This window comes from Psammomys obesus, unplaced genomic scaffold, assembly GCF_907164565.1.
Source record: "Psammomys obesus unplaced genomic scaffold, mPsaObe1.curated_primary_1811, whole genome shotgun sequence".
NCBI lineage: Eukaryota > Metazoa > Chordata > Mammalia > Rodentia > Muridae > Psammomys > Psammomys obesus.
In genome coordinates this window covers 3623460-3643976 of record NW_026585689.1, presented here as the reverse complement: position 1 = coordinate 3643976, position 20517 = coordinate 3623460, and the positions used below count along the sequence as shown (strand labels likewise).

At 39.0% G+C, this 20517-nt stretch overlaps 1 pseudogene; it reads right to left on the bottom strand.

Moving 5' to 3' along the window:
- The window catches only part of LOC129666145 (tRNA-splicing endonuclease subunit Sen15-like), a 41819-nt pseudogene extending 25674 nt beyond the window's left edge, over nt 1-16145 (bottom strand).
- Between the last annotated feature and the right edge of the window lie 4372 nt (nt 16146-20517).

Below are 20517 nucleotides of genomic sequence, written 5' to 3'. Positions count from 1 at the left end.
CAACATGATCATTGAAACTATATTTCCAAAATATTTCTTTCGAACTAATTTTTGTGGAAGTTTAAAAAATAAAAATTATTAACACATATTACTCGTACCAGTTAATGGAATGCACTGTGACAATTCTGAAGAAATTTTTGAAATCATTACGATACTATTTGAAATTTATATAAATTGAAATTTTTGAGGCTTTGACTTTGTCTAAAATTAAAGACTCAGAGAAATGCCTAGCAAATAGGATAATCACCTGAAGATTAATATTGTCTCTGAAAATAAAGTATATTCATAAGAGAATGAGATTGATTTTCTTGTTTGGCTCAAGTTGTATCATAAGGTAAACACGGAAGTTCTAAATTATTTCAAGCCATTGTAATATTGCTGAGATACTCATTTAGTTCCAACATAATATTTTCTGTCTGGGTATATATAAAAACTGTGAATGCAGGCATGTTTTAAATTTACTTCATATACTTTTAATTACTTTTTCACATGGTAATATAGTATGAAATAGTCAGATGGCCTGAAGCTTATTATAAATAGTTGTGTGTCATGAAATAACATTTTGAAATCACAAGTAGCTATGGAACTTACTGATTTTCAGGATAATTGCTTTCTAATCATAAGGAATAATAATCACAAAAATTAAATTGCTAACATTGATTGCATAGAGTGGGTCATGCTCCGTGCCTACCAGAGTACTGCAGCATTCAATAATGTTAGCTCAAAGGTTGTCAGGAAGATAAATGAGTTAAAAAGACACATGCCTGAGACTTTTGCTCAGTGCCTATTTTACAGAAAACATTCAACAAATAAGCCGTGTAGTTTTAATTACCCTCAGAAGAAAATTTAAGCTTAAAAAGTAATTTTCCATAGGGTCATGGATCTGCAGGGTCCTTTACCTTAGTAATTAATGTTATTTTCATATTTTATCTACAGTTGGTTAGGCTAAGAACATCCTGGAAGAGAATTTGCTACTGAAACACCAATCACCACCCACAGCTCTCAGCACAGGTGTGCACCAGTGTTGGTTAAACACCCAAAGTTCTTCAACTGCTGTTCACTGTTTAGCCACCAGGGTAACTCATTCTCCACCTTTGAATTGAACTGATGCGTTCTGAATTCTTCCTGTTAATAAAAAAGGTAAAAATTAAAATTGTGCAGAATAAAACTATTTTGCTTAAATATTTTTAAGCTATAGAAGTAGTAAATGAATTGATTACCATGAAAATTCATTTCATCTCTGCATGTTGATATTCATCCCTAGCTATCATACCCAGTTCTCATTTTCTTCCACCAAGGAAGCGTCTCTTTTGTGCATTTGCTATGACTCCTTTCAGACTTCTTCTGAGTGCTAAACTATATGTATTTATGAGTATGTTTTTAGCTATAAAAATAGTTTTTTTTCCTACTTATGGTATGTCTAGTACTGTATAAATTTATATGTATACAACTATAATGAATCCAATTACTACATCATAGATGTCTCTATGCTGCCTTCTTACTGCTTCATTTACTGGCACAGCCATATCTAATGGGAACATCAAAAGTCATAAAGCCAGCACAACTGCTTGACAAAGATCCAGCAAAGCTGAGCCATATGACGCAATCACTGTCATGCTTTCCTTCACTTTTGGTCTTGATCTCCACATGTTGCATGCTTGGGGGGGGTTACTATTGTCCAACTTGGAGATATTGAATTTATGGCAAATTTCTTATGAACATTTATGCCTTCTCCCAGGACTACTGCATCTGAGCTTCCTCAGGAATGTCCTAAACATGTCACCCCTCCACTCTTAGGGAGATATTCTTATCTGGCCTCCTTGAAGGTCTTCCTTACACCCTGACGGTTGTGGTTCAAATAAAGATGCCAGAGATCTAGTGAGGCTCCAACTACAAGATACTCTTGCCACATCTACCCCTGATCTTACTCAGGAACAAGATAAAATCAGAGCAAAGTAAACTTAAAAAGATAAAGAAGGTTTGGTGGACTAGAGATGTTCTAGAAAATCAGATTAAATGCCTCTTCCTACAACTGATGGACAAATAATAGTATGAATAAATAATAAAGGAATGAAGTATTAAGAACCCCTTTCTTAGAAAAGTTAGCTCATGCAGGACCACCCTGGTATGGTAGGACCAAGGGACAAAAGAATACCAAGATTAGACATAAACAAATTCTACAAGACATAAACATTGTATTATGCCAGAATTGAAAAATAACTCCAGCAGCTTTGGCATGAAGAGTTCCTTGGGCCTAATGACAGTTGGCACTCTGACCATTAAAAGTTGGTAATCCACCGCTTGGCACATGACGATCTGCCCAGGCTTGCTTGGCGATCTTCTTGCTGTCTAATGCTGTTGAAACTGCAAGATTCTTAAAAGTTGGGTTGTGGGCTTGACGGTGGAAAACGATTGTAAAATATAGTTCTGTTCTGTCATGGTTTATCAATGGTGACTAAACCTACAGCCAAGCAGTTAAAACACATGACCAGAGACAAAAAAAAAAAAAGACATGATCTGTGTTTTAGAACAACATGAATTTAACCCTGTCTATTGAGTTCTGTATAAATAAATAAGCACTAAGATTGCCAGTCAGTCAAGCTGCAACACTCCCCTTGACCCCTGTGCCTGCCTCACTCGTATTTCCTCTATAGGACCTGGCCACAGCCGGGGTAGTGATGAAATGTAACACATCATTCCTTTTTTAGACACCCTGTAGCTTATTTGTGAGTTTGCCTACTTGATAACCTCAGAGTTTTTGCAACATTTACTTCTACAAACAATATTGCTCATACACATTTCCCCTTCTACCCATGAAAGTGTTTCTCTAGAGTGGCTTCTGGGAGGAGAAACTGCAGGGTTGTTCATAGATAGCTGCTTAAAAACATGCAACAGCCCAATCTTTGGGTCTTTAATAGCCACGTGAGATCATTACTCCTACATGCTCACCCACAATATCAGCATATTTACATGACTTTTCAGAAAACAGATTAATATTTCATCGCTCTTTATCTTTGATGCTATGACACTTCATGTGTTCTTCACCTTTATACCTAATGAGTTGTTCTGGTTGTTAGTATATTATAAACTTTCATTATTCTTAATATTTTTTTATGTCTGCAGCAGATATTTGTCTTTCTAACTTGTCTCACCTGTAACTATTTTTTTTAATGACATCATATTTGTTAATATTTTCCTTTTAGGTTTTGGCCCCTTTATGATTTGTTCAAGATTACTTAACCTGCCAATTTCCTAAGATTTATCACTATGCCTTCTGCTAATTTTTATCTTTGGTTGTTTTAAACACCAGTGCAATCTCACCAAGAGCGGGTCTGATGGCACACGTAGGACCTAATCCTCTGACTATACTAACTGCACAATGCAGTACTAATAACTACACATATGATGTTGTACAGCAATTCTCTAGAGATTAAACATCTTCCATATCTGACACTTTACACCCATTGAACAATCACTCCTCACAGGCCCAGGAGTTCCATGATTTTATTTCTGTATTTTATTATTCTGGATACTTCATATCATGAGGCATTTATCCTTTTGTGAGTGGCTTACATTATTCCTTTAGGCTGTTTTATCTTTTCCAAACACATGCCAAGTTTAATAGCGTCCTACTATAACATCAGTGAAGTCTCACCAAGAGCAGATATGATGGTGGTGAAACAGCCACACAAATGAAAAAGCCACAAACCCGAAGCTGCTAACTAGACACTCTTCCATTTTACCGCAGACCCCAATTATCAATGCGCTCTGAGCTTTAACCTGACTGTATCTCCTGCTCAGAGTTAATTATTTCCCTTCTTCAGCTTAAAATAAATGAGTTGTAAATCCTTAGTGGTCAAAAAGAAATCTAATTAGAAGAAGACAAAGGAACAAGGTAAGAAAAACCATTTTCACTGCTACTTTAGCTAAACCGAGAAAGCCACCTTGCCCTCAGTTCTTCAGGACTGAAAAAACCCCAATTAGTTGAAAACAAAATTTATTTGTTATTATGCTCTGCTTTATATTTAAGGTTTAATATTTATAAACTAAATTATAATTTGCTACATCCCTACTAATAAAACTATAGCTTGCAAACAAGTATTTAAGTGGTGAAAGTGTCCATCAATCTTCACGACAAAGTTAATGTATTTTGCATATTTATAACATTGATCTCATAATGAGTAAAAGACAAGTAAGGCATTTTTGACTGAAAGCTTCAAATTCCTAAAATTCACCCCTACCATGCCTTGCTCTTTTCATCTTCCCTCCTAGGCAGATACTTTCTGTTATATCCTCTGTATTATCCATTACTCTGTTTTAGCATTGGTCATGTTAGGGTCCATCAAATAAAAAAAAAACTATCCATTTTCCAAGTTTTTAGTTGCTGTCTTCGGTCTTGAGCTATCTGGCCCTGGCCTAGAAACATGATGCTAAGTGAAATGAGAGCACTGCTTCTCTCAGTGTTAAGATTTTCCCAGAATCCCTTGGCAGTTGAATGGTGCTCACTTCCTCAGCTGCTCTGCCAGCTGCTGCTCTCCAGGTACTCCGCAACCTCCTGGTTCATCTTTAACTCACTCTCCAGCATGCCCTTCTCCCTCTCACACTTCATTCTGTCTTTCCTCTACCATTCAAAGTCACCTTCCAGATGGCAAAAAGAAAGACTCCTTAACTAAGTAAATAGGTAGTATTTATACACTAAAAGTGTTCACATCAACCACTTTCTATCAGAAAAATAAAAAGTACACGATTCTCTTCATAATGCACAGGTACAAAAGCATTTTAAAACAAGCCGCATCACAATGTGTTAACAATGTCAATGTGTTAACTAAATAATCTAGAAATCAGTGATGGAGGGAATTTCTACAGATTGTGGATTATGATATATGTCCTAGAGAAGGAACCAATAACAAGAGTCCAGTTTGCCCCTGTTTGATCACTTCCAGGGAGGAGCAGCTTGCCTTTTTATTATAAACTCGCTTCAGGGGTAGTTAAATCCATTTACTCAAGGGCATTTCCTCATGAGACGTGAAAATGTTCTTTATAAATTTTCAACTGCCTGGCACAACACCAGGAAATCTGTCTTCATGAGATAATCTATGAGTACTTGAAATCCCTCCAGCACCAGTGGTCCTTTCAATCTCCACTATAAGCACGCACATCCACTCTCTCTTGTGGTACCATCTGGATTATGACATGTTGTGTCCTCATACCCAAAAGATTGGTTAGAACATTCCAGTTTCTAGATTAATGATGCCAACTCCTAAATGTTTATCATGAAGTTAGATAACAGCTACAGTACTGTTTTTGTCCATTGATATCTTTGCTTTTCTTTAAATAAATAAATAATCTAGAAGGTACAACAGAAAGTGTTACCAGGAAAGACATAAAATTAAAATTGGAACAAGTGGGAGAGTTTCTGAAAGATACATGTAAAAGCCTGAAATCAGATGAATCATAGATGATTGTGTCTCACTATATTCATATGTTGACATCCTAACCTTCAAGATACTAGAAGTTGGGACTTTTTTGGTGAATAAATTAAAAAGGGACTCTTGTATAAAACTCTGTTCTTTCTACTCTGTGAAGATATAGTAGGAAGATGGCAATGAATGGAAGATGACGTAGGCTTTCATCAGAAAGCACTCACACCAGTGTCTTGATCTAGGAGTTCTCAGTCTCCACAACTGGAGTACACATTTTGTTGGAAGGACCCTGCTGTTTGAAGTTGTGGTCCTCCCAGTCCAGGTAGCCATTCTGAGGTTTGCATTAAGGTGCAGGACTCCCTCTCCCCAGAATCCTGCCTTCTGCCTAGACATAGACACCCCTAACTACATTTGATACATGGCCTTTGACACAGCTCCCTGCTAGCTCTTCCCTCCCTGCACCTATATGATAATTAGGTACTATGTTTTCTTTCCTTTGATAGTAGTCTGCTGTTTATTGCAAATCAAGCATCTTTGAAGTATCTAGTCTTAACCAAGTATGTACACCTATCCACACACTCCCCAAGGTATTCCCTGGAATTAAAGTTGAACTAGCTCCCTGAAGTGGTTCCTGCTCTCTGGCCTTTCCAGCCTTGTGCCTCTTCTCATGCCCCTCCTGACTTCATGGGCTGGTAAAGCCTCCCAGACAGGGAGAGAACCACACATTTACGTTTTCATGAATTACAGAGTCTATTCTAGCTTTACATAGCATCCAAATGTAATAAGACAATAAGGAGACAGAGGGAGGGGAGAATAAATGAATGAGAGTACTTGTGTGCAAGTGTATGTGTGTGTATAAAAACAAGCATAATTTCCTATCTTTGAGGACTTGTGATACATACATAGTAAAGAAAGACACAGGAATGGCTAGAAGCAGATAGAAAGGCAAAAATGCAGGTAACAGAAAACCCTAACTACACCCTTTTAGCAAATTTGAAAAGACTAAGGGGATTGGAAGGAAAAATAATAGTAGTGAACACACATACTCTGTCATCTGGGGAGGGAGAAAGAGAGCATTATGAACCTATACATTGAGACTAGCCTTGAACACTTCTATTTCATAGGGTGTTTAGAGGCAGAACAGGAAATACAACTTACAATCTTAGGAGCGCATTTTCAATAGTGTAGGCAGAACACCACTTGTTACATATAAATACTAAACAAATCTCAGCATGTCATTGGAAACCCAGCATGGCCTTTAAAGCCAATTCTCATACCAGCAGCATCAAATAGATCACCACCATATCTCTGGGGCAAACCCAAAGTTCTTGGTTGGCCTCAATTGGAAAAGATCTTCAACAACCCTACATCTAACAGAGGGCTAATGTCTAGAATATATAAAGAACTCAAGAAGTTAAACAGCAACAAACAAAACAATCCAATTTAAAAATGGGGTAAAGGGCTAAACAGAAAATTCTCAACAGAGGAATCTTGAATGGTAGAGAAACACTTAAGAAATGTTCAACATCCTCAGGCATCAGATAAATGCAAATCAGAATGACTCTGAGATTTCATCTTACACCGATTAGAATGGATAAGATATAAAACTCAAGTGACAACACATGGTGGAGAGGATGTGGGGAAAGGGGAACCCTCTTCCATTGCTAGTGGGAGTGTAAACTTATATAACCATTTTGGAAATCTATCTGGCACTTTTTCAAAAAATTGGGAATAGTGCTACCTCAAGATTCAGCTTTACCACTTCTGGGCATGTAAAGACGCGCTACCATTCATCAAGAACATTTGCTCATCTATGCTCACATCAGCTTTATTAGTAAAAACCAGAATCTGGAAACAACCTAGATGTCCCTCAACAAAAGGATGGATACAGAAATTGTGGTACATTTACACAACAGAATACTACTCAGCTATTAAAAACAAGGAAATCATGAAATTTACAGGCAAATGGATGGAACTAGAAAAGATCATCCTGAGTGAGGTAACCCAGAACCAGGAAGACACTCATGGTATATACTCACTTATAAGTGGATATTAGCTATATAATATAGTATAAAGATAAAGTCTGCAGACCTAAAGAAGCTAAACAACAAGGGAGACCCTAGGGAGGATGCTTAAATATCATTCAGAATAGCAAATTGGAGAGACACCAGAAGGGGTGGAAGGGAGGGAATAGGATGGGAGGTTGCCACAGAGGTCCTCTGAAAGGCTGCACCCAGCAGGGAATTGAAGCAGATGCTGAAACTCACAGTCAAAGTTTGGGCAGAACATAGGGAGTCCTATGGAAGAAGAAGGTGGAGGGATAAAAGGAGCTGGAGAGGACAGGAGCTCCACAAGACAAAAATATCTGGGCGGGAGGGAGGGTGCTGCAGAGACTAATGCAACCAAGGACCATGCATGAGAGAACCTAGACTCCTGCTCAGATGTATCCCATAGGCAAGTCAGTCAGAGTAAGGGGAGCAGGGGTGGTCTCTGACATGAACTCACTTGGCTGCTCTTTGATCACTTTCCCCTTGTGATGCAGCCTTGCCAGGCCACAGAGGAAGAGGATCCAGGCAGCCCTGATGAGACCTGATAAGCTAGGGTCAGATAGCAGGGGAGGAGGACTTTCCCTTTCAGTGGACTTGGGAAAGGGGATAAGGTGGAAGAGGGAGGTCAGGTGGAACTCAGAGGAGATGAGGGGTGGGGCTACAATCGGGATATACAATTAATAAATTGTAAAAAGTAAAAATTAAACAAAACAATAACAAAATAACAACAAAAACAACAACAACAACAACAACAAAAAAGAGATTCCTAAAAGCTTAAGGAAATTTCCCAGGCTGCTGACAGTGGCAGCGATGTTTCTCTGTCTCCTCATGTGGAAAGAGAGAAGTATGTCGGTTAAAAGTATGAGAAATAATAGACAAAATATTATATGGGGAAAAAAGGCAGGAAAGTAAAGGACAGTCGTAAAGGCCCATTCAGGCAATGTACAAGCTAAAACAAAAGTAAAATAATCAAGATACAAAAGTGCAAATTTTATTAAAATTAAATAAACAAAAAAATAGCAGCATTTCTTTCTAGTCTTTACTAACACACACCTCTCCTCCCATCTCAGATCCCCTTGGTTTTTTGCTGCTGGCTCTGCAGATAGATGTATAGATGAGGCTATCAGTCTCAGAAACTAAAACAAGCTGCGATGCCCTGTCCTTCCTGAGAGGTGTTTCTGCTATTTAGGGCCTAGATTTTGGTAGGAGTTTTCTAGTATGCTGGCTCCCCTCCTCCAACATGAAAGTTAAAACTGGTGTGCTGCTAATCATACTGTCCACAAAGAACTTTCTGAATCCGAGGCACTGGCAGTGGGGGTTGGGGCCAATCAAATGTGTACCAGGCTGTACTTACCTTTGCTGCTGGGATCCCGGCACCCCTGTTTTTTTCAACAGCTCCCTCAGTTCTTGCATCTGTCAGTAAGACTGTGTACTCTCTCTACTTTCTTATGTTGTTGCTTATTAGGTAGCAGGGTTAGCTCGTTAACGGTAGTTATCCTGAGGTATACTGAAGAGCTCAGGAGAATCTCTGCTTCAGACTCCAGAACTATTTGTACTTCCTCCAGAGTCCCTTCTGCCACCAGGCTCTTCATTTTCTCTGTTCATGGTGACCACAGCCCTGGTCCATTTCCATTGTCCACTCAGCCTGTCCCCAGCTCAAGCTGTTTATCTGTCCATGGCCAGGAAGCACAGGCTCCTCCCTTGTGACTGTGGATGCCAGCCTTATGTGGGTAGCATGTACATAGAAGGAGCATTGGCAGCTGCTCCTGCCTCTCTGTAAGCTGTTTTTTTTAATAGTGTCATATTATATATCTTCTAGACCATAACAAAATAAAATTATATATTTAACAAGAACAGAAAATATGCAAACACATGAGAGCAAAACAATATGCTCCTAAATTGTTAATAAGTAACTTAATAAATTAATTAAAATTATATTTAAAAACTTGTAGAAATAATAATAAATAACAATATCATGTATCGGCGGGACATCGCTAAGGCATTTGTGTGAAGGAAGTTTATAGCAATAAATGGACACATTCACTAGAAAAAAGCACCAAACACACATTATGACCATGTACATCAAGACCTCAGTAAAACAAGAATAAAGCAACCGCCAAGTTAGCAGAAGGAAAGCACAATAAAATCATTGAGACACGATAATAACAGAACCAAAAAAACTATACCAGAGATCAGTATTATCAAAAAATAATTGTTTTGAAATGATCCAAAAGCATTGACAAATATTTAGGTGTACTAACTATGAAAAAAGATAAAAATGAGGAATTATAACTAGTACCACATATATACAAAATATTAGTGAAAATTGCCATGATGCTCAAACAACCTTTTAATATATTCTCCCTTTCAAAACTCATCCCATTACCTGAGGGTTCTACTGATAGATTCTCCACAGTGCTTAAAGGATTAATTCTAATTCTGAAACATCTCCAAAATATTGAAATGAAAAGGAGCCAGCCATATTCCTTTGTCAGCATTATCTAAGTAGCAAACCACACACAGATACCATAAAGAAGAAAATCCACTAATTTTTATTCTTGATGAATGTAGATGAAAAACATATCAGTGGGGCACTAGTGTTCAGTAACACAGCAGGCTCATACTCTACAGCTGAGTGAGATCCATCCAGTGATTCAGGGATGGCTCATCACTGAGAACAGTAACATACACAAACAGAATTAGGGTCCAAAAATGTATGATTATTATTAACACGAAAAATAACATAAACAAAATTTAAAAATTCAATAAGATCTAACATCCATTCATATTTTTTGTAAAGGCCTCAAAAATAGGTATCAAAGGAGCGTATCTCAACATCCTAAGGTATCTGTGAGAAACTCACACAACTGTACTGAATGAGGAAAAGCAGACAGTGTTTCTTCCTGTATCAGATATAAGATAGTGATATTCACTTTCATTAATTTTATTTAAAATAGTGTTGGAAGTCTCAGCAAGAACAAAAAGAGAAAGAAGTAAGAGGAATCTAAGATGGAAAAAAAAGATTATTTAATTTTATTTGTTGTGAAACCTAAATGTCATCAGTAAGCTGTTAGAAGTTATAAATGAATTCATCAAAGTACCTGGATACAAAATTAACATAAAAAGAAGGTTTGTAAAAACACACCCCAGTTTAAACGATCTTAAACAACCCTACTCATCATAGCTAAATAAAATAAAAATATTTAGGTATAAATTTAGCCAGAGAAGTAAAGTAACCCTAAAAAAAAAATTAGAAGACAGAAAGGAGCTGGGAGAAAGCCAGGGCTGAAAGCATTTGTTGTGCAACCAAGAGGACTTGAGTCCAATCCTCAGAACCCGGGTTAAAAAAAAAAGAGGCAGCTGTGGTAGCCCACACTTGTATTCCCAGGTCTGGGGAGGCAGAGACAAGCAGACTCCTGGGTCTTGCTGGCCAGGCAGCCTAACCCAGTTGATGAATTCCAGCCTAGTGGGAGAGCTGGTCTCAAAGCAAACCACATTGGATCTCTTCAGGAGCAACACTTAACTTCTTAGCTTCTAACCACTACATGCAAGCACATCCTTAAGGAATTTACAAAACACTTGTGAGGGTGAGCACAAGAAATTGGAAAAAAAAACAAACAACATTTCATGTTCATTGAAGTTAAAATCAATATTCTCAAAATGAGCATACTAACCATAGGGAGCTATAGATCTATACAGTTGATGCAATTTCTATCAAAATACGACTGAATTTCTTACCAGATATAGAAAACAGTCTTAACTTTCACATGGAAGACAAGACTCAGAATAGCCAATAGGATGATGAGCTGGATACATGGGATGGGGAGAGGAATTATAATAATATCTATTTCAAAGCATAATCTAAAACTACAATAACCCAACGATATTATGGCATACAAACACAGCAAAAATCCGTGGAACACAATAGAAAACCCGGAAGCTACTCACATTTGTCAGGTGACTTTTGACAAAGGTACCTAGAGCATATAGTGGAGGAGGGCTCATCTCTTTAGTAAGTAATTCCATAAAAATGGGTTAGATACATTCAGAGGAGTGACACTTGATCCCTTCCATTCAGCATACAAAACTTCCACTCGAGAGCTATCAAAACCTAAATGTAAAATTGGAAGCTATAAATTATTACAACAAAACATTTCAAGATAATGTACAGAAAAACATTTTCAGATTGGATCCTTAAACATGGGAACAAAAGTCAGAATTAACAAGTGGGATTGCATAAAACTGAGAAATCCTACAGAGCAAGGGAAATAAGAGAATGAAGACAAAACCGACAATTCGTCCAGAATACCAAAGACACTGAAAAGGCTGAGCCTGCATGTAAAAGTACAATTAAATTAAATAGACATTTCTTGAAAGATGACACACAAACTGCTAACAAGAATATGAAAAAATGCTCCATATTACTAATCACCATGAAAATGCAAATCAAAACCATAATGAGATATCATCTTGTCCTAGTGAGAATGAATACCATTATAAAGACAAAAGTAACAAATGCTGGCAAGAATGTGGACAAGGGAAACCTTTTATTATACACAGTTAGTGGGAATGTAAATTCATATTGCCATTTTGGAAGTCAGAATGGGCATTCTGAAAAAAAATATGTATATATATGAATTCTGGAAAAATTCTGCAAAATATATGTGTAATAAGATTCAACAATCCCAATTCCCAATACTGGGTGTATATCCAAAGGACACAAAATCATTATACCCCAAAGTTGTATTCCCATGTTCCTGCAGCACTATTCCCAACTGTTGAAACATGTAACCAGTGCAGATGTCTATAGTAAATGAGAAGATAAGGACAAGTCAATATACATAAAGGATAAAATAGTATTTATTCATAAAAGAGGGAAAGCCTATTACAGCCTGATGAATAGAACTGGACATCATTAGGTTGGGCGAAATAAGCCAGAACCAGAAAAGTCAAAGGCATGTTTTCTCCAGTATTTGTGGAACTATTGTTCCACAAATTTATTTATTTCCCTTGCTATGCAGGACTTCTCAATGCAATTTCGTTAAATTTCACTTTTGTTCTCTGTGTTTGGGGATCTAATGGTCTCAAAGAAAAAGCACACAGAATAGTGATTGTTACTGACTGGGAAAGGTAGGGAAAGACATGAAGAGGGAAAGATGTTCTACAATGGACTCCAAAAACACAGAGTAGGAATTCTTACAATTTTTTTATAGCAGCAGCAAGCCACTTGGAGATTAAGCTATACTCCAAAATGAGAAGAAAAGTGCAAAACTCTAAACTCTCAGTACATACAAATGACATACATGTGAAGATGTGGGCATTGTTGTTACCTTCACTTAATCATTATATAGTATGCATATGTACTGAGTTACAATAATGCCCTGGTCTTCCGTAAAGATGCATAGATATTATGTTACAATAAAGAAAATAATTGTGAGTTGTGTTTGTATGAAGACAGACTGCCAGCCAGCCAGCCAGCCCACTGCTGCTCACTGCGTCAACTTGCTGGCCCAGCTTCAGGTTGGCTTTTCTCACGTTGCGGAGTTTCTCCTCCTCTGTGTGCTCCCGGGTCTGCTGCTGGGCATCCTGAGCAGCCTGCACTGCTCTAGTTAAGTTTGCTGACTTCCTCATTTAGAGAGTGCTCCTCCTCAGTCAGGCTCCTGACCTGACTATGACAAAGCCAGCTTCGTTAGAGCCACCACTGGAAAATTGGCCATAACACCAAGCATGTCTGTCTTTAACAGGCTGACACACTCAGGAGGTATCTGATGTTATCAACAACCTAGCCAAACTCCTGACATACATTTCCAAACTCTACATTCACTTCTCACACATTGCAAAAAGGATCCATTATCTGCCATGGTGAGAAAGCAGAATATTCTGGTCAATAAAATTCAACATGTGTGCTACTCTCAGAAAATAACTATATCACTAAAGATAACTTCACTTTCCTTTCTGTATCCAGGGGAAATGTGCCGATCACGCCATGCCTCAGTGTCCCCAGAGCCTGGCCATAAAAGAAGGGTTCCAACAGACAGCACATGCAAAGGTAGAAGCTGGCTATCTGTCCCCTAGGGAGCAACACAAAGCCCTGCTGTTTAATCATCTGCCAAATCAGTTTCGTAGTGGAGATTAGTTGCTTATCAAATGTTTCACTCAGGCTCCTCCACACAGACAATCCATATGTAGATACAAATATTAAGACCACAGCTAACGTAAAGGCAGTTCTCAACCTGTGGGGTGGCATAGCTGATTATGATTCCTAACAGTAGCAAAATTATGGTAATGAAGTAGCAACGAAATAATTTTATGGTTGGGGTCACCAGAACGTGAGGAACTGCATTAAAGAGTCCCCAGCATAGGAAGGCTGAGAACCGCTGCCTTGACTGGAATTACGGTAGGCTAAACTCGGAATCATTATTTAAGCTGCAGGTTCAAACACATCTCAGCTCTCACTTTTTAGCAAGGCCCATCATGTTCGTTCTTGTTCCAAAATGGATGCTTACAGGTCCACTAAAACTGTTTTGCTGTGTTGGGTTTCAGAGGCAGTGGTAGTTCGTTTGGTGGGTTAAATTGGGTTCTGTACATTCACACAGGAAATCTGAGTAGTAAAGGTACAGCTCACCAGACCCTTTACTTGATTCAGGTCCTGGCTCCTTTCACTGTAAAATTGCAGGCCACTGTATTAATTAACTTAACAAAGTATACTTCTGATACTCACACCTCATTTGCGAGAATTCAGGCATCTACGCCTTCCTAACACCACAGAAAAAGTACCCTGTGCTCTGCTGCACACTTCCCCTTCTCTGACTTCACCAATATTGTTTCCAGGTCATTGATTTTCTTTTTCAACTCAGAACATTCATCTTCCAGTTTCCGCCCCCTGGCAGTCAGCTCAGAATTTATCTCCTCTTCTTCCTCAACCCGCCCAGATAACTCCTTGACTCTGGCCTCCAGCTGCATCTTGGATTTAATCAGCGACTCACACTGCTCCTCAGCATTTACCAGGGTCTCTTGCTCCTGCCATGATGAGGAGAAAATTGGTGCCAACAGCTGGAAGTAATTTATCAGCTGGGTGAAAATGCTGCCTAACACAAAGCAAGGAGATAATTGCCTGCCCTCTGCCCAGGACTTTTACCTACCTTTCCCAGGCAGCTGAAATAATATTCCTAGATCGTTGATCCTGTTGTTAAAAAGTAGAGGAGATGCGTGTGTTTGGAGGAGCCTTCCATCTTCCGGGCCCCTTCAGTAGATTAGGTGACCTCTTCTAAGGCACTTAATAGAGTCCTTGTGGCCTAAAGATTCTGACACTCCTCCAAACATCAGTGTCATGCTGCTTAAATCACAGCTTCAGGACGAATCAGTGTGGGCACATATTTGAAGCTGATGCCTGCTGAGGATACAGTCTTTTAACCAAGTGTTATTCCCATAGAGAGTAGAATATTTGTGGCATTATCATAAATGCAGCAATTCACTTGCCCAATGTATATTACTTAATTGAGCTGAGGTGTGTATTTTTATGCAGAGGTGAATTTCAAATGCATAAGGTCACCTACAAGTCACTTACCTATATTTCATTATTATTTCCACTTAAAATCCTTGCCTTGAAGATTCTGCCAGCAGCAAATGCCACAAGCTACAGATACACATAGAACATGGAATACAGTTTTTGTTTTGTTTTGTTTTTTAAATTCTTTCCCATGCTTTGGTTGCTAAGCTCATGGAGTGATCCATTGTTCCCATGGTTGGAGACAAAATTAAAAATAAAGAGGCACCTTTAACAAACTATGTTTTATTTACATGTGTTTGGTATATGCATATGTGAGTGCAAAAGATAACGGAGGCTTCAAATCCTTCCAGAGCTGATCTTACAGGCAGTTGTAAAGTACCCTATGAGAAAGCTGAAAACTGAACCTAGATTCTCTACAGTCTCAATATAGTTCTTTTTCGAACTGAGCCGTCTCTTTAGCCTACCTCCCCACCCCACCCCCACCATGGACTTTTTTGTTAGCAAGGACCTTTTTCCTAACTTTGAGTCTCTAAGTGACCTCTTTAGAGGTTGTCCTTTGTTTGTTTCTCTGCTGCTGTGATCAAACACCCTGACCAAAAGCAATTCGCTATTGTTTTATGTTATATATGATAGGACATTATTGAGGCAAGCCATGGCAAGAGCCCAGAGCAGAAACAATGGGAGAATGCAGATTATTGGTTTTCTCAGCTTGCTTTATTTATACAAGGACTACCTGCCTAGTGTGGCAGTGCCTCAGGTGGGATGCCCTCCCCCAGCACGCACACACACACATACACACACACACACACACACACATGAAATCAATTATTAATCAAGGACACACTCCACAGTTATGCACCCTGGCCAACTACCTGCCTAGGGTGGAAGTGACCACAGCGGAATGGCCCCCTACCCACCTCCATCAATCATCAATCAAGGACATACCTCAAAGTTATGCCCGTGGGCCAATCTGCTGGAGGTGATTCCTCAGCTGAGGTTACCTCTGTCCCAGGTGATTCCAGTTTGTGTCAAGTTGACAATGACAAAGCAGCACAGAGGGCAAATAAAACTTACTGTTTGTGAGTCAGTTCTCAAAGGTTCTTCGTGAGTGAGGGCTTGTAGCAATCTAACTTCACATTCATCTTCTATCTGCAATGCATCCATCCTCCAGCATATGCGAGGTGGAGAAATTTGGTGACTATCCTTGTGACTCACTCAAATGATGCTAACTGCTTAGACCAAGACCAGAATAAACTTTGAAACCCAGAGCTATTTACACCTTCAGGTAACAGGAGTATCCACTGCCACTAAGACCAAGAAGAGAAATGCTACACTGAAGATCACAGTCAAGATATTTGGGTTATCTTCTATGCAGTAAGAGCCTTCTAATGTATGGAAAACAGTGTTTGATTTTCGCTTTCCCCAGACTGATACACAGAACTACTGTCTGTTACATTTCATTCAGAATGTGTACAGAACCTGCACCTTAAAGATCCTTTCATCCAGAGACTCATACTCCAACCAAGTACCAGGCATGGAGATAACCTAGAACCCCTGCACAGATGTAGTCCATGGCAGTTCAGTGTCCAAGTGGGTTACATAGTAATGGGAAGAGGGACTGCCTCTGACATAAACTGATTGGCCTGATCTTTGATTATCTCCCCCTGAGGGGGGAGCAGCCTTACCAGGCCACAGAAGATGACAATGCAGCCACTCCTGATGTGATCTGATAGATTAAGATCAGAGAGAAGGAGAGGAGGACCTCCCCTATCAGTGGAATTGGGGAGGGGCATGCGTGAAGAAAGGGGAGGGAGGGTGGGACTGGGAGAGGAGGAGGGAGGGGCTTATGGGGGGAATACAAAGTGAATAAAGTGTAATTAATAAAATAAAATTAAATTTAAAAAAAGATCCTTTCATCAAACATGATTGGGAGTTTTAGGGGTCTGCTTGTAGTTTAATTGTAGGAAGATTTAGCCAATGAAATTGTCCTCTTATAAACTCTTGATGTTAACTGGAATGGATTCATTTAGCTCCGTTGGTATTTAGAATAAGAGAAAAAATTGCAAAAAAAAAATTCTTGTTCCACTTGGTGTTTAACCATGTCTCTTTTAATAAATTTTGAAATGCTTCATAACCTTGTCAGCCTTTTTCTCATAGTTATAATTTGCATGCATCTCAGTCTTCATGGAGCTTGTTCTGGAATTTGCCTCTGTTTTCCATGCCTCCCTCAATGATCTATCCCATGATTTTACTTACTGTGCTTTTGTACAAGAAGCATTTGTGTCTGTCCTTCATACCACTTGGACTGCACAAGCCATTCTCCATTGACAGGAAAAAGCATAGAGGCTGAGTGGCTAGGCCTCACCTAACACTGCCTCATCTTGAAGGTCAAATGTGTTATCAATTATGATTTTTTTTATAGTATGTGTCAATTGGATATGGACCAGGACCCAGGGATTTGAGTTTTTAAACAAGCATCTCAATTAATGTTAGTGCACACACACTAATATTCTAAAATTATGCTATGTTAAATACATCTTAGAAATGTGAGTACAGAGTCTAGTGAAAACTGAGGCCTGTTAGAAATTAGCAAATAGCAAAAATATAATTTTGGTCAGTGTAAGATGACAACAAATTTCTCTGTTTTCATAAAGCTTCTTTTATCACTTTTGTATAAGTTAGAGAATGTATAATAAAGGCAGATACGACTTTCTCCTGTCCTTTTGGGTTTGTTTTGTTTTGTTTTGTTTTGTTTTGTTTTTTGACTCACAGCAGTGCAGGAAGCCAGAGAGGAGTATGAGAGTGAATTCATCATGACGTGGACACGAATGACAAAATCGAGAGTGTAGAGTCTAGAACATACATATTACAAGTTTGAAATGGCCCTCATTGATTGGTAAGCAATATTTGTTTTTTAATAGTTAAAAACAATAGTTTTTAACTTTTGTCAGATACCAGTGTTTCATTCAGATCATATGTTCTGCTTAATAAAGAATATTCGACATAAGCATATTGTGGTTTCTTTCTCTCTTTTTCTTTCTTTCTCTCATAAATGAATTTGACACAAAGACAAGGTTAAGAACTGGTATTTATGAATTCAGTTCATTAGTAATCATGATTTGGACAAAGTTAGTAAGATAACAAACAAAACCTAAACCAAACCAACCAACCAAACAAACAAACAAACAAACAAAACCCCAGAAAAACAAAGCTCCCAGGAAATGCTTTCAGGGAGGGAAGTACTGCAATAATCCCGAGGAACTCAGGTAAGACTTTCTTGGAGGCAACTAAAATCCTGTTTGTCCCTCTGCTCATAGATGGTGAGTGAGATAAGATTTAAATTTAAATAAAGTCACTAAACAAACAAAACGAAACTGTGTTGTGCTTTTGCTTTCTGTGTTTGATGGCCATCTATGACATTTAAACGCACAGGCTTCGCTTCCTTTCTCCTGTCGACAGCTTCCTGCAGAAGCAGCAGCAACCTTGCTCTTCTTTGACTTTACTTTCCACTCTCCTGCCCCCGCCCCCACCTGAGATTCTTATTTCTCTAAGGCTTTCTGTTGTTGCTTCCTCTTTCTTTAGCCCAGCTGTCTTCTTCCCCACTCTCAGATTTAAAGAGGCTTCTGAATCCCAAAGGAGTGGAAGGAGGGCCTCATCCAAGGCTAGCTCTTCACACCTGCGAATGTCCTTATGTTCCTCTGGATAAAATGAATCTTGTTCTCGACTCAAGAGTAAACAAAGAAAAGCAAGTTCTGAGAGTACTGGGAGAGATGACTAGAATTGGAAAGCATTTTAGCGGGATGTCACACTTGTTTTTAAACTCTTTTATTTGGGGTATTTAAGCTTCTACCTCCCTTCCACCAAACCTTTAACCTTAGGTAAGAGAGAGAAGGTTAATGGGGAGAGGGGTCACAGACCCCTTTACTTCTTCCAGCTAATTAGGGCCGATGGGTTCTTTGGGGGCTCTATTACTCTCCATCAACAGCAAATGCAGCAAAGAGTCTCCTCCAAGCAGCTTCCTTGAAATTTTTTCTCTCAGTCTGTCTCCTCCAAGCCATCTCACCATCTCTTGTCTCTCCAAAGTGCCATACCTTCTCTTTCTGGGCTTTTGTATTTATATCCCTCAGACTCCTAGACCATGCCCCTCTCTGTGCTGCAGGAGGCAGGCTGTTGCCAGCAGGCAAAGATCAAATTGCCCTGGAGGAGGCAATTATCAACTGTGGACAAACTAAAGCCAAATTAAAATCCCACACTTGGGATTAAAACGAAAACACATTTATGTAACATAACAGAGCTTAAAACAAAACAACAACAAAAAAACCCTTCCATTACAGGGTGTAGAAATATAGTACAGTAGAAACTCCAGTGAAAATTCCTAGTAACGGGGATATAGAGCCTGAAACTGACTATCTTCAACAACCAAGCAAGGCTCCTAGCAGTGAGACTGCAACATCAACCCAGCCACAATCTGTTCTGCCTGCAAGACAAGCTACGGCAATGGTGGCCCAGAACTTGTGGGATTGGCCAACCTATGACTGGTCCAATTTGTGCCCTACACCATAAGAGAGAGCCCTCACCTGAAACTTCCTGGTTGACCAGAACCTAGATGCTGGACAGCGCAGAGCCCCAGGATAGAACCAAACACAACTGGAAAAAAAGTCAGTGAAATGATTCCTAATGATATTTTGTTATATTCGTAGATTGGCGCCTAGCTCAGTGGTCATCAGAAGGGTGTCATCTAGCAACCAATGGGAGTAGAGGCAGCCAAAATCTAGGTGGAGCCAGGGGAACCCTGCAGAAGAAAGGGAGGAGGGATTGTAGGAGCTAGAGAGGTTGAGGACAGCAAGAGAACACAGCCCACAGACCCAAGCAGGGCTCATAGGGGCTCACAGAAAGTGAGGTGACAAGCAGAGACCCTGTATGGGTCTGAGCTAGGTCCACTGCAATATAACTTATGGTTGTATAGCTTGGTGTTTTTGTGGGACTCCCAACAAGGGGAGTGGGGAGAGTCTTTGAGTCTTTTGGAGAAACTGCGGTGAGGATGTAATGTATGAAAGAAGAATAAAAGTTTTTTAAAAAAGGAGAAAAGATAGGTTTTTCAAAAATCCATCCATGCACAGAGAAAGATGTCAAATAGAAGACAAATGAGAGAATATGTGTGGAGGAAAAGCATCCCATACTTCAGAGAGATTTTGTTTGTTTCATTTTTTTTATCATAATTCAATGTCACCAGAATGTCTAAGGTTGATATACTCTAATTGGTAAGAAACACACAGGTAATGAACACTACAATTGTTTTTTTGTTTGTTTGTTTTTTATGCTGCTAATAAATATTTTCTAGAGATTTGGGAGAGAACAGCATAGAAACTCATTGAAAAGCACATATACTAAATCTAAACAGCAGAGATCTTCATAAATAAATCATCCCTAAACACTTTCTTATAATCTAAAATTGCAAAGCACATATAGAAGAAGCAGAGATCCGTGGATGAATACCTACAATAATAAATTTTACTAAAACCCTCAGAGTTTCAAA